Raw genomic sequence first — 13,702 nt, 5'->3', positions numbered from 1 at the left:
GCCGAAAAAAACTGTTATACCACCAACGAGATGATTTAGGTTTGTCACAGTACAATAATTATCTCGTCGGTGCTGCTTGGAAAACAATTATATTTTATCGTATAATTGTATTACATTCTTATTGTAATACAATAATACAATTATTGTAATAATCGATACTATATAAATATATCAAGAATAAGAATATTTGATATGTAACGTTCTGAAAAAATACAATAATTAAATAAAAAATAATTCGAAAATTACTGTTATATTTATAAAATAATGATTCTTAAACCAAAAATATTATTTAACTATTAACAGAGACTCATTTTTACTTTTTTCACAGGTAGCGGATGTAAGCATTTTTAACAGAGAATGACATACTAAGCGCATAGTGTATTCCCTTATTCTACCATGTGGTGAACAGAGTCGAACGTCCCAAACGTTTGAAAGCTCGCGTTCTTGCATATCCCGCGCTGACGCTGGCGCACTCAAGGGGGGCCAAGGGGCTCTAGCATCCCCCAAAGAAAAAGGAAAGAAAACAGTAGAAAAATTTTCTAAAATCTGTTCCTAATTAAATTAGTGTTACTGTTTATGTAACATGTTAATAACATGTTAATAACACTGTTTTTTGTACTAAAAATATTTTTATTCGTTCAACTTAGCTCCCTCCAAGAAGAAATTCTGAGTGCGTCGCTGCCTGCGCATACCCCATTATGACCCCATCAATGACTGTCCTTTCTTTTTCAAGGTTTTGTGGCAAGACTTTGTAACAGAAAACAGACCTCGAATATTTCGAAGGGTCGCAGACTGTGTCAAGTAGTGGACTTTATTGTGGTAATTTTAGATATTTATTTTTTAGTAGAATAAAAATCTAACATTGAAAATACCGCGACTTAGCTACTTTTACAATTTTTACTATCAATCGCACCGTATGTTGGTCGACTCGCAATCAAACATGGAATAATGGCTCTCGCTCATTACCAATCATTCGTACCTCGCTTTTTCTCTCTCTCACAAACATCTTCTTTCTCTCTCACAGGCGTCCTGCCAATCATACCTTGTTTTTCTCATTCCCACCCCCAATGTATGTCCGCCAACCGGCACATTATAACCATTACTATTAAATGCAAAATTTTATTGAAATACATTTCTTTTCTTTTCGACACCTGTTACTCATTATATTATTATTATTATTATGACTATATCCTACAGAACCTATGTAATATTTTTTTATTAATTTTTATTTCTAAATGATTTCTAAATGAAATTAGAAGAAAATCATCTTTTTTCTAATTTTTTTTTTCTATTCATCATTTTTTCGAAATGAATATTCGTTTACCTTAAACTTAGAACTACAGTTCGTAATTTATTAAAAAAATAATTTCCAATGAACTAAAGAGAGTTATTAAGTTACCTTTTTTCAAATATTTTACGTCTTAAAAAGTATCTCCGAAAGGTTTGTAAAACGAATTTAACTCGAATCACCGAAGAGATAATAATAGCATCGACCAGATAATATATCATCTCATATCTCATGATACAGTGCAGCACCGACACTCTTCGTTGGTAAACTCATTGATTCAGGTTCTGTTTCTTACTATGGCCGCAATATATTCTAGAGGACGTAAGAAAATGTCGAATTTTTCTGAAGCCGCAACCTCCTATAAGGATGGCAGTCTTTAACAGTATCTCGTCGGTGTATCTGGTCTATTCTACATATAGTTCATAATTAAAATACGTAAAGTCGGTAGAGTAAACGTCTTTATTAATACAGTTATCCGTATACTTTAGAGATGTTACCAAAGCAACGTCCAAAGTTAACCCAGGTTAACGATAGAGTGCACTCTCGTCGTTTTCACGAGAGATCCGCAAAACAGTGAAAGCAGGCATACGGCCAAATGCTGTTCCAGTAAACAATATGGCCGGTTTAGTTCAGTGCGCGGGTTATGTCGTCTCTATCATTTTTGCCGAGTGTTTGTTGTGCTACATTGGGGATTAGCGATTTTTGGTAAGTGTATATTTAGTAAAACACATAAGATTCTATATAGAAAAATTGAATAAGTACAATTCAACGCTAAGGACTTTGTACACGATGATTGACGATTACAAGTATATGCCTTTCCGTCAATTACCGTCTGACTGTGTTTGAAGATATTGGTGAAATCTTTACAAAGATGTTATTTCGCTTCCGGTAGATCTACTTACCTGTTTACGTTTCATATACGTTTTCGTACGTAACACAGGCTTTCATTACTCAATATAGTGTCATTTTTTAAAGATTTTCAACGAGAACGTTCCTGACGGTTGAGATTTTAAATTGTGCAATATAATTAAATGTTCATTTTTCTTCTACCGTCGTACGTAAATCGTATCGAAATATATCGGTCTGTAGCTGATCAATCGCCGAAATTCGATTGGCATTATTCTTGTAAGTTTAACGACGAACTTCGTGACAACGTAAGCGAAGCAACAGGTTTTTTGCTGAGAAACCTGCGATGACCTACCGTTCGAGTACTCGCTAGTGCATTTAACATCTCGTATGTAATTGTTGTATGCGTTTCACGTTAGCTTATTCACTCAAATCGGGAAAACTAGGCATCTTGACGGATTAAATATTTAATTATCGTTTAGGAACAGATTCTGAGCGAACAGTTAAAGCAACACTTTGAACGGTCAATGCTCTTTTCTGCATTTTCATAGCGTTAAAACGAAAGACTGATAGAGAATTTAATTTTGACGTGCAATAAATTCAAAGATGCCGGTGTTCTAAAGTTACATACGAAGTGTTGAGTTTCTTTAAATTAATTATCTTAATCAGCTGTTGAAATAGGGTATCGTTTTATCATAAGAATTTGTTATATCTAAAACTACATATTAACATTTGCCGCTGAGTTAATGTGAAAAGAATGCCGGTGTTATCGATAAGAGGATGTGAGAGTCAGATGTATAGACGTAGGAACAGATTCAAACAAACACTAATGTTCGGAGAAGCTGTTTAAAATGAAATCATTGCATTAATATCGTGTCATAATTTTTCTTTGTCGTTTGCGTAGTGTATCATGAGATAAATTACAAAATCAAGATACAGGAATCCATTTAAAGTATACTGTATCATAGGTGCAGTCACACTGACTCTTTGAGGTGCATGCCGAAATATATACGCAAGCTGCGCGCATGCGCACAAGGTGTCCTCGTAAAAGGAGCCAAAATTTAAATTGCTCGTTCAGTACATCCTGATTTTCGAACAAATGCAAAATTATTCGCAACTTTTCGAAACCAGCGAACTTCTTGTAACTGCTTGAAGCCATTATACAATCGTTGCGAAAGGGAGAAAGGTGATCGAACTGTACAGAAAACGCAGCACGCATAACCTAAGCACAATCCGTGTTCGTACGCGTGTTTTACGTTTAGTCGATAGAATATGTATCAGGATCCGGCAATTTACGCGTAACGCATCGAAATGATTCTCGAGTAGGTTTTACATAATGGCAAGCGTGAATCACACTTTCCTTGTGTCTGAGCTTCATTTCTTGTCACCCGAGATTTTTCCTCTTCATGTCTTAGAATCTTTTACCTCGAATTTGAAAATTATCGTAATCTTAACGCTCTTAATAAAATTGAAAAGACGAGAAAATAGAAGGTACCGTGGATCGGTGAAAGAAAGATAGAGAGTTGGAATTTTTTAAGGGAAAGTCGATGCGTTTGTTGGCCGAGAGTGAGGCCACGTTCTCGTTGTCGTTCATTCAGGAATTACGTAAGTTAACGTCGCATCTGCTCGTTGTGCTTGTCTACCAGTTAATGCTCGGGCAAACGCTAAAGATTCCCATTGATTGGTGCCTGAAAAGGTAGCACTGTGAAGCGTTCATCATAACCGTGGCCAGTCAAATAAATGTCGTATCAAGCAAATCGATGAATCGCGAATGATTTAAGCAAACACGTTTAAATCTTTACCTAACCACTTCAATAAATTATTCTGAATGTATCTGCAATAAACGTTTTATATTCTCGTTTTTAAAAGCAATTGCTAGATAGAAGAAAAGAAACTGTATACGTTCTCGTTCGTCGATCTCAACAACGAATCAATTGAATCGCAAGCGACATGTTCGATCGTCGCAACATGCATCATAGGTGATCAGTTAACCCTTTGCCTTGCAATATCAAGTCATATTCGTATTGTATATTAAATGCACAAACTAAATGGTAGTAGAATCTTGTATGTATGTACAATGAATCAAAAAAGATTAATTAGATTGATTTTTCTATCAATTTTTCATAATTTCAAATAGAAAAACGAGCCATTTTGTCACCGCGTTCGGTATTTACACGTTCGAATCCGCTGGAAGAACTCGCGAAGGAGATCCTTTCTCCTTCAAAGTCCGCGTCGATCGACCTTGGACTCGGAAACGTTATGTTCGTTTTCACTTGTTCGAATGTATAATTCGCGTTATGTAAATCTCCTTGTATTTCTCGATGCTTCGCAATACATGCGGGCAATTATTATTTGTAATTTTTCCTGAATCATCCACCACTTGAGCCTCACTCCCACGTCGGTTCTTATCGTTATCAGGAATGCTGGTAATCACAGGTCTCGATACGACTCGTAACCGATAAGAAAAATCAAATATCGAGAAGTAAATTTTAATTATCGCTTGATTTGATTGTTCTTCTGAAAATAGACACGCTTTTACAGGGCCGGCCCTGGGCCTAGGGCCTCCCAAGATCCAGGGCTTCCAAAAGATGATTTTGCGTCTAAGAATGCAAGAAGAGTAATGTTTATTTGAATATTAATCGATGTAAATGCAAATCTAAATTAGTTACACAAGCTTTAATGTTAATTTTATAAATTTTATTTGAGGTTCTTTATTTTATGTCATATATGTGAAGGGCCACGAACTCCCGATATCTCAGGGTCGGCCCTGCGCTTCTCTCCTATGATTTCTTTCACATTAGAAATGTATTAAAAATTTGTTAGAACGATTTTTATCAAACAAAATTGTGAAAAATGCACGTTTCTCTGATCCTTCTAGGTAGATGTACCCTTTTAACTTCGTCGCGTGTTATCATGGTAATGTACCTATGTCTTTTGATCTATTCATTAATTTAAAATAAATGAGATATCAATAGCAATTTTGCTCCATTTATCTTGAATAAATCAGAAGAGGTCGTTAAGGGTGATGAGTGTACTCGATGTTTCCATAATTGATACACCTATTAATTATCCGTTCGTCCGGATTCCCGATCGTTGGGAATTGATAAGACATTGCGTTAACGATCGTATGGTTCCACGTGTGACCTCAGGTCACACACATCGATCCTCCCACGCGTAAATAATGGACACATTCACGTGACTTATTCGCAAAGTATAGCCGCGAACTCTGCAACCTATTTAAACCGGTTGTCGACGATTTCCAGCAACGAAATCGATTGCTTTTCAACTTGTACCCGTGTAACGCATTGTCCATGGTTTATCCGCTTCCCCTCCATTGATCGACTATGAATTCCGCGGAAAATTGTAGCTTTATAATTTGCTACGTTAAATCGTACATCGTTTTTCCGGTGTTTTATGAACTTAAAAATATCTTTTTTATTTAATTTAAAATATGGTCGAAATAAATTTGCGAGTCAGTTATAGCCCAGGGGGTGTTAACTAGTTGATCGTCAACCGATAGAGACGGGTCAGTTTTGATCTAGACTCGCGAAATATTATATTTACAGCGATGCTAAATTCTAGAGAGCTTTATTAATCTTTGTAACACCTAGCCTTTTTTAGATAAATTAACTGCCCCTCCCTTGTGAATTGCAAGAGTTAATTCATCATTCGAGACAATTGTTCCAAATCACCCAAGAACATTTCATTAAGCTTTTCTGTGTGTCCTCGGTGACCACGAAAGTGATTTATCGAAATAGTCACGCTTTTTTCACGGGAATGTTGGAGAGATAGTTACGATTTCATGACACGAGAGGATTCTAAGTAACTAGATAGTAATCATTGTGATGAATCAAAAGAGAAGTTATTACCCTGATTCCTACCAATTGCAATTAGATTAGATTGTGCTTATTATTCTGTATGTTCATCAAGAAAAGGAAAGAAGAAAGTGGAAGTGGGATCAACGAACATGAAGTTGTCAATTGAAGGGCAGATAAGCCGTTCTTATCCGAACGATTTGATACTTCAAATGTGTTTTTAAAAAATGTTATTTTTGATTTTTCAAGTAGTATATTTTGTGATACAAATTTTCACGTGATCTTAGACTATTTGAAGGTCAATTTTTCGTTACCTTGAGCTTCGTTTTCCCGAATGTTTCGTGACTCGAGTACGAAAAGCACAATGGTGTTTCATTAAAGATAAAAGGGTCACGCAAAACTCTCTTGAAATGGCCATCGAAGAATCAGAAACAAATTATCTTCGTTATCAATACCAGATTCTAAGGTTTGCTCGAATATCGAGTGACATCCTTGAAGAATCGAATCCTTGAAGTCTGCGCGAAAGTCATCGAAATCATTGTTTCGTTCGATTATTATATCAACTAGACAATGCATCGTTGACGTGGGTTTATTCAGTTTCTTATGATTAGACGACGGCTAACCTTGACCATCGTCAAAAGGCCAAACGAAGAAGAAACTAGCGTTATATCCACCGTATAGTTAACTCGCTACATTTTTCATTTGGGAACCGATTCCCTAATGGCATGGAATATTAGTTTGTATTTTCACCTTGAAATATTCTATACAAACACAACTTGATGACCATACTTATTTCCATCATAAATAGAGAATCTATTGTCTTTGTACGGTATAATAAAGATTCGTTACGTAAGAAACAGTTATACTTCGCGAAGTCCTTTTCCGTTTTCCTCGACAGAAAGTTATTGAAGACTCGAAGGTTTATCTTCGACGCTATTTTCATCACCATTTCAGCGACTGTTAATTGGTCGTATAGTTTCGAGTAGCTTCTTAACGTTATAATAATTTTTATTATTATTGGTCGAACACATAAATTTTCAATGCCCGTACGCATAAAAATACCGATGTTACGTTAATCAGCTTTGAAAGAAGAAAACGATAATGTTGCATATTCGATATTTCCCAGTATACATATTTATTGAAACATTGCACTGTGAGCATCTGACCTTTGAAGAACCCTGCATCTCGTAGCTTCGAAAGTGTTAGGAAATATTAGTCGAACGCGTGAAATTTCACTGATGATAAACGAAATTACATTAATCATTCGAGTCTTCGATTTCAAACTAACGTTCCTTTAACGGAGTCGCGAAAGTCAATAAAATGCCATTTCTCGATGTTCGGGGACGATGAACGTGTTAAGAAATACCACTTAAGCACGTTAAGTTTCATCGAGGATGATAGAAATGTTACATTAATCACTCGAATCGCCTTCGAGGTCTAATCGAGCAAGTCGGCGATGACATTTTTTAAATTGTTATTCGAATCAACAGAGGGGGCGCGAAGGTTTGTAATAAGAGAAATCGAAGAGGGTTGGGCAGGAATGAAATTATCAAACTTGCAGCTTTATTTTGATTTTAAAATTTATCTGAAATTAAAACCGATATTGCACCGATAATATCAATCATTCTTCGCTCCATGCAGATAACATTCATGGAATCATAGAAGCAAAGTGTAATTGGTAGTATCATTTATATTAACAGTGTGGATTGAATTGATCTTTCCCGATCAAAGTCGCCTTGACCGTGAGAATGAAAGCACAGGGTCTAGGAGAAAAAAAGCGTTTCACAATGTCGATGCGACGATATAGTTTTAAACTGGCTTTCGATAACCGCTGATCTATTGAAACATTAACGCAGCTTGCCTCGGAATCGGAATCGGAATCGAAACTTTACAGGTGCGACGTAACCGTAGCATAAAGCAAGGTTGAATAAGATAACGAGGCTCGCTGACGTTCGTGACAACATTACATATAGACGGCAAACGAAACGCCTAGAAGGACGATAATAAAAGAAAAAAAGAAAAAAAAAAGAAAAGTAAATTATAAAGGGCGAAAGGATAATCTAGCATGCGATAGCGCGTGATCGGATCTTCACCAATCGAGGACATCGAAAGTGTTAAATATTTTTATATTCCAATCCTCGTACCGTTTAAAACAAAATACCTCATTTAAAATTGGTCCAAATGACTTGAAATTTCTTGAGAAGCTATACAAGTTAATTTGCTAAGATATGTATTTTTGTCGTTTTAAAAAATTACAGTTTGTCGAAATCGGGAAAGAAATAGTAAAAGGCAATTTTTCAACTTTTTTATGCGAACCTTTCCCGATTTCGACAAATTGTAATTTTTTAAAACGACAAAAGTACATATCTTAGCAAATTAACTTGGATAGCTTCTCGAGAAACTTCTAGTCATTTGGACCAATTTTAAATAAGGTATTCTATTTTAAACGGTGAGCGAATAATTTTGTGACCCACTGTATATTCATTCGAAATATGGATATGAAAATGGAAGATAAGAAAAGAGAACCGGATGAATGAAGGACAGATAAAAAACGTGTCCAAAGTTTGACGTAAACACTAGACATTCACGTCATCTGCAGAGGTTCGAAAGGAAGAGCGCGGTACTGTTATTCTTCAGGGTATTTTTACGCTTTCACAGTCAGGAAAATGTATACTTAACCGAGGATCGATTCGGTTTACTTCCTTCTTTTCCATTAGTCGATCCACGCCCTGATGAAAATCTAAAAAAGGGAGAAGGAAAAAAAAAAGAAGAACTGGTTTTTATTAACGGTCTTGCCCGACATTTCATTAAATTGCACAACGCGGCTATTGATAAATACTCTGTTTATGATAATGAGAATCAATGCAGAATCCATTAGTAACGACTGGTTACAGAGCACGTTCTGTCTGAGAGAACATTCGCGTTCTGCGTGGTTGGTACTCGTGCACTGTCGCACGTTCTTCCTCCTGGTTTTGTTTGCAGAAATCCAACTGGGATCATTAGCTAGGAGGAATTAATTAATTAGCCAACCGAGACTCGCGATAACTGCTCACGAACGCTGATAGTGGATTACATAATCGCACGACTAGACGTTTCTGTGACACTATTTCATCAACTTACCCCGTTACTTTTCGGTGCTCGTGCACTTGCCGCCACGTTCAACTCCTCGGCAAGATGCTTTAGTATGCGAGAGAACAAAGCATCGTGACACAATGATCATCGACATTCTGATTAGTGATCTTCGCTCGGAATGGCAAGTGTTGTTGCTAAGTTAACTTTTTGCCGTATTCCATTTTTGCATAAAATATTCGGTTTGCGTTGCGTGAAGTATAAATTTATTAACGTAACGTCTTACTTTTAGATAACACTATTGATTCCATGAAATGGCAAGTTCTGTGAATGCCACCGGATATGTTGCTACGTTTATAGAATAGCTGACGGTTCTCTTATGACACGTAATGATATATTATTTTAAACAGGTCAATCCTTTTTTTTTTTAAATATGCACAAGTTTGCATCGTATCGTTTCGTTGAACGCTGAAGAGGCGAAAAGGAAGCAGGGCGTCGCGCGTCGTGTTGAGAAGTGTCCTATCCGGCAGATGCGTTATTAATACAAATTTCGTTTGAAATTCTTAGAATATAAATAAATCTATTATGTCATAAATTATCAATGGGAGTATTTGAATGGAACGTCTGTCAGAGATCCCGCGCATCATTGTTATTACGCTATGCTTTTCGAATCACTCGACAGACAATACCACGGGAATTCTTATCATTCTATTTTCTTTTCGAGGCTTATCTTATCGAATCGTCGCGGTTTCAACGAATCACCGTAAATATCTCGCGGCATCTGCTAGGGAAAAACACGGTCTGTCGTTCGGACCGAGTGGTCAAGTATCGCGTATTACATAAACAGAATTTAAATATCATTTCCCATGACCGGTGTAAACAATAATTAAAATGCTTGACACTCGGTGATTATAAATTCAGACTTTTGACAAGGCAATCACGGCTTTTGCACTTTGAGTTTGAAAAATAACCGGGCATCTGCGCGAAGATTCCTGAGTGAATTGGCTAGAATTGGCATTGTGTTTTTATGTGTAATTTATTTCCTCCTCTTTATTAACCTTATTTTAATTGTCCAGTCTGATTGCACGATGCCCCCTTTTTTCAAAAAAGAGTAGTACACTCGGTACCATTAATACAAGGGACACCCTGTATGTTACTCCATGATCTCATAGCCGGAGAATCACGTAAAACTCCTGTCGCGTCATGCTGGCTCTTCTTATCGATGTTTTGCGGTATCCCGTAACATGCTCTAACAGCGATTTCGAATGCTTCTATTTGCATTACCACGAATCGAATCAACGTTTTCGATGTTTCGATTCCGAGAATTTTGTTCGTGCGAACCTAGAATCGTAAACGTTTACCGATTCGTCGGTCAGACGGGATATTTATAAACTGTTGGAACGATAATCGGTAGATAAGCAAATGATCGAGGGGAAATATATGGGCATTCACGGTGGCTCGAGATCGTTTTATATGCGAGACGATCGAAACGCGATGTGTACTTACACGCGCGTTTCTCCGATTTCGTGCAGTAGTAAACGTCGATTTAAATCAGACGAGCGTGCGCTCGTTTCAATCTTTACGCGTTCCCATTAATCTCTCGCGGTCGGATTAATTGAGGTAACATCTAGGTCTATTAGGAATCTCGTCTTTTCTCGTTGAACAATAGAGAAAGATTGCTACCTTTCGTACACGAGACAGAAAAGTATTATTCTGATTTGAAATTAAAATTAAAATGTCCACGCTGTCAGTCCTTCAACTTCCCGAAGAGTATGTATGTAGGTAAGGCTATTTTCGTTGTTTCGTTGAAATGGATTCGCATGTTTCTTGCAAATAACAAAGGCGCAGTCGGATTCGCCTCGATATAAAATTGCAAAGGATCGAGTGACAACATCAAAGACGCAAAGAGCATGTAACCGGGGCAACCCCCTGTGCTAACTAAAAGGGTTGGGCCGGAGATAGAAGAGGGTGCGGCAAGCAATCACAGATACTGTTCTACTTAGCTTAGCCTGTGTTTATTCGATTTAAGCGTGACCTAATCCTGAGGTTTTTTTTTTTTTATTAGACTTGAGCTCGTAAATGATTAACAATGAAAAGATAAGAAAACCGCAAAAATGCATCGTCCAGTTTCCTAAGAGCTTGTTCTATGAAATATTCAAGTCCATTTTCCAAGGACTGAATAATGTAAAACAAAGGTACCAAACATTCGATGAAATATACCAAAAAGTATAGCTCTCGCGCTGCGGAATACAATGTCCGTTTTAATAAGGCGCCGGTATTGACCCATACCGCGCGCGTACAGTTCAGTTATTTCATCCCAATTTCCAATGGGAAGCGTTCCCGGCATGGAAACGAAGGCAATCGGTGTTTACAGGCAGACAATCGTGAATAGCGAGCGAGATTCGCGTTTCGACGAAAGGGTTAGTTCCGTCGACCTGCGACCTTAAAACGCAATCATCGTTCAACACGTTTCTAAACGGAACTCGATGAGATACGGTTGTTAATCGTGAGAGCAGCTCCCGTCCATGATTCGTCGATCAATCGGCAGATACCAATCGTTTCCTCGTCTAATTAGCGCGCGAATTAAGGTACAATTTGCCGGTGAATCGTGCCCTTTCGGAAAATCATAACGCGATTAATAGTCACTTTATCTTTGGCGCAATGTGTCACACGGAGGACTGTGTCGTTTCACAAGGCCACCGTGTGTTACGAGGCTCTAAAAGGGGTAAAGACAGGCGTCCATTATACTTCTGGACAATGGATACGTATGTAGGTCTGCCATCAATTTTATTAACCGTTCAATTCTTTGGAATGCAGAATGATAGTGTAACGACGTGTCAGTTTTTAAAGGTTGTCTGATTTAATAATCAAAATTATAGCATTCTTAAAACGACACGCTAATGGTGCAAAACAGCAAATCAAAACATTCTTGATACCTTTCATAATCCATATTATCGTGTGACATATTAGGCATAACTAGCTCTACCGTGACACCGAACGTGTTCAGTTATGAAACGATTCTGTTTTCCATACATTGGACATACGATCCCGGTACATGTGTACCAAGCTGTGACGCTAGATTAATATACCTTCCAACGAGTAATTAAACTGAAAGCAAGAAATGCTTACGCACGATCAAGAACAGCCAAGCATTCTCGATCACTGGGCCACGATTCCTCGAAACGGTAACGCGTTAATTAATTTCTTGTGTAAACGATTCGTTTGCCGCACGAATGTTTTCCGATGAATCGTACGAAAGTGTTGATTTTACGTTAAATATTTCTCCGAGAGAAACGAATTATATTTTCTGTTTGAAAAAATAAAATACCTATAAATTTGAGAAAATTTTAATGAAATAGAATGTAAAATTAAAATTAAACTCCATGCTTCGCTATTTGACGATTGACCCAGTTATATTTCAAAGATCCTCGGACACGTGGTTTGGCAAGGGAGCACCCGGATGCCGGGCATATTTTCATCCTCTGATTGAATGAAACAAATTCACGCTGTCGGACAAAGAAAACGAAAGCCGTGTCATCTTGCGATGATGTATTATTGGGTTTGGCGTGTCCATGCCTGACGTAAGCTCGAACGTAAAGTACGAGGCGGGGGCCAAGTCGACGATAGCACGTTTCGTCGAACAGTTCATTAGTTTACCTGGCACGCGATCCTGCTTACTCCATTTCACGTATTATTCATAAATATTACTTAACATCGGAAACGACCACGTTGGTTCCGGGTCGTTACCTTATGATTTAATTACTCACGCGAAAGAGAGTGGAATGTTTTATCGGCGACGTAAGTGTTACAGAATCTAATATCTGATAAACAATATATATAATAGATAAATCTAGTGTAATATATGAGTATTGTGGGGGTTATGAGCGGAGCATGGCGCCCCGGCGTCTGGGCCTCATTTCTGTGATGTCCGCAAGGTGTCGCGCCTGTAACTCCATCCTTTCTCGCAAGTGCTCCATCACGGGCCTTCTGTGAATATAAAATCCAGGCGTCTGGGGCAGAGACCGTCCACGTCTGTGACAATAATGCCCTTATCCAAAACGCGGACAACGTGCCATTCTTTACCACTGGCGCCGTAATAGAGCTGACAAGCGGATCGCGCTCGACTTGGTTGGTGGATACTAGACCAGGTTGTGCCAACTTTAAATACTCTGCGGCCGTCCCTTATCGAGATAAGGATGGACTTTTCTCGAACTAATTTTAAAAAGTTCTGGTGGCTATCCTTAAATAAGTGTCCATTTACTTCCCCTTATTTCGCGTATTTAGTTGAGTCAACTGGGTGTCGTGCCCCTTGTATATTACTCCTCCCCCCTTGTCTCTCTTCTCTCTTTTTTCCTTAGTTTATAAGCATTTTTTGTACATATTCCTCCCGCCTCTATTTTTAAGCTAGGTTAAGTTAGTTCAAGATTGATTCGTGGGGTTTTTCTTCTTTTTGTACTTGTTTTTCCTTTTGCGTCAAGCGATACCTCGCACTTCATTTTTTGGGGGTATATCGTTATATACTCTGGCAATATGTTAGTTTATAAGTCGAATATGTGATTACTACTATTTAGAGTTAGCCTCCGAGTCTCGTTCTGTAACGGGCAAGCAGGCTGTGATTCCCCAAAGATTGTATTGAATTTCTTTTTCGTTTAGTTTTTGTATTCTCTTAGTCTTAGGACTGATC

The 13,702-nt window shown here is 37.8% G+C and overlaps 1 protein-coding gene across 1 annotated transcript in view; it reads left to right on the top strand.

Moving 5' to 3' along the window:
- The first annotated feature begins 1,866 nt into the window (after positions 1-1,866).
- Positions 1,867-13,702, top strand: part of ATP8B (ATPase phospholipid transporting 8B) — a 42,546-nt gene continuing 30,710 nt past the window's right edge. Inside the window, exon 1 of the mRNA XM_076690654.1 lies at positions 1,867-1,993. The gene's annotated coding sequence lies outside the window, so the exon portion shown is untranslated. The remainder of the gene's footprint in view (positions 1,994-13,702) is intronic.

This window comes from Osmia lignaria, chromosome 10 (assembly GCF_051020975.1).
Source record: "Osmia lignaria lignaria isolate PbOS001 chromosome 10, iyOsmLign1, whole genome shotgun sequence".
Classification (NCBI taxonomy): domain Eukaryota; kingdom Metazoa; phylum Arthropoda; class Insecta; order Hymenoptera; family Megachilidae; genus Osmia; species Osmia lignaria.
This window is presented reverse-complemented; position numbering and strand designations above follow the sequence as displayed.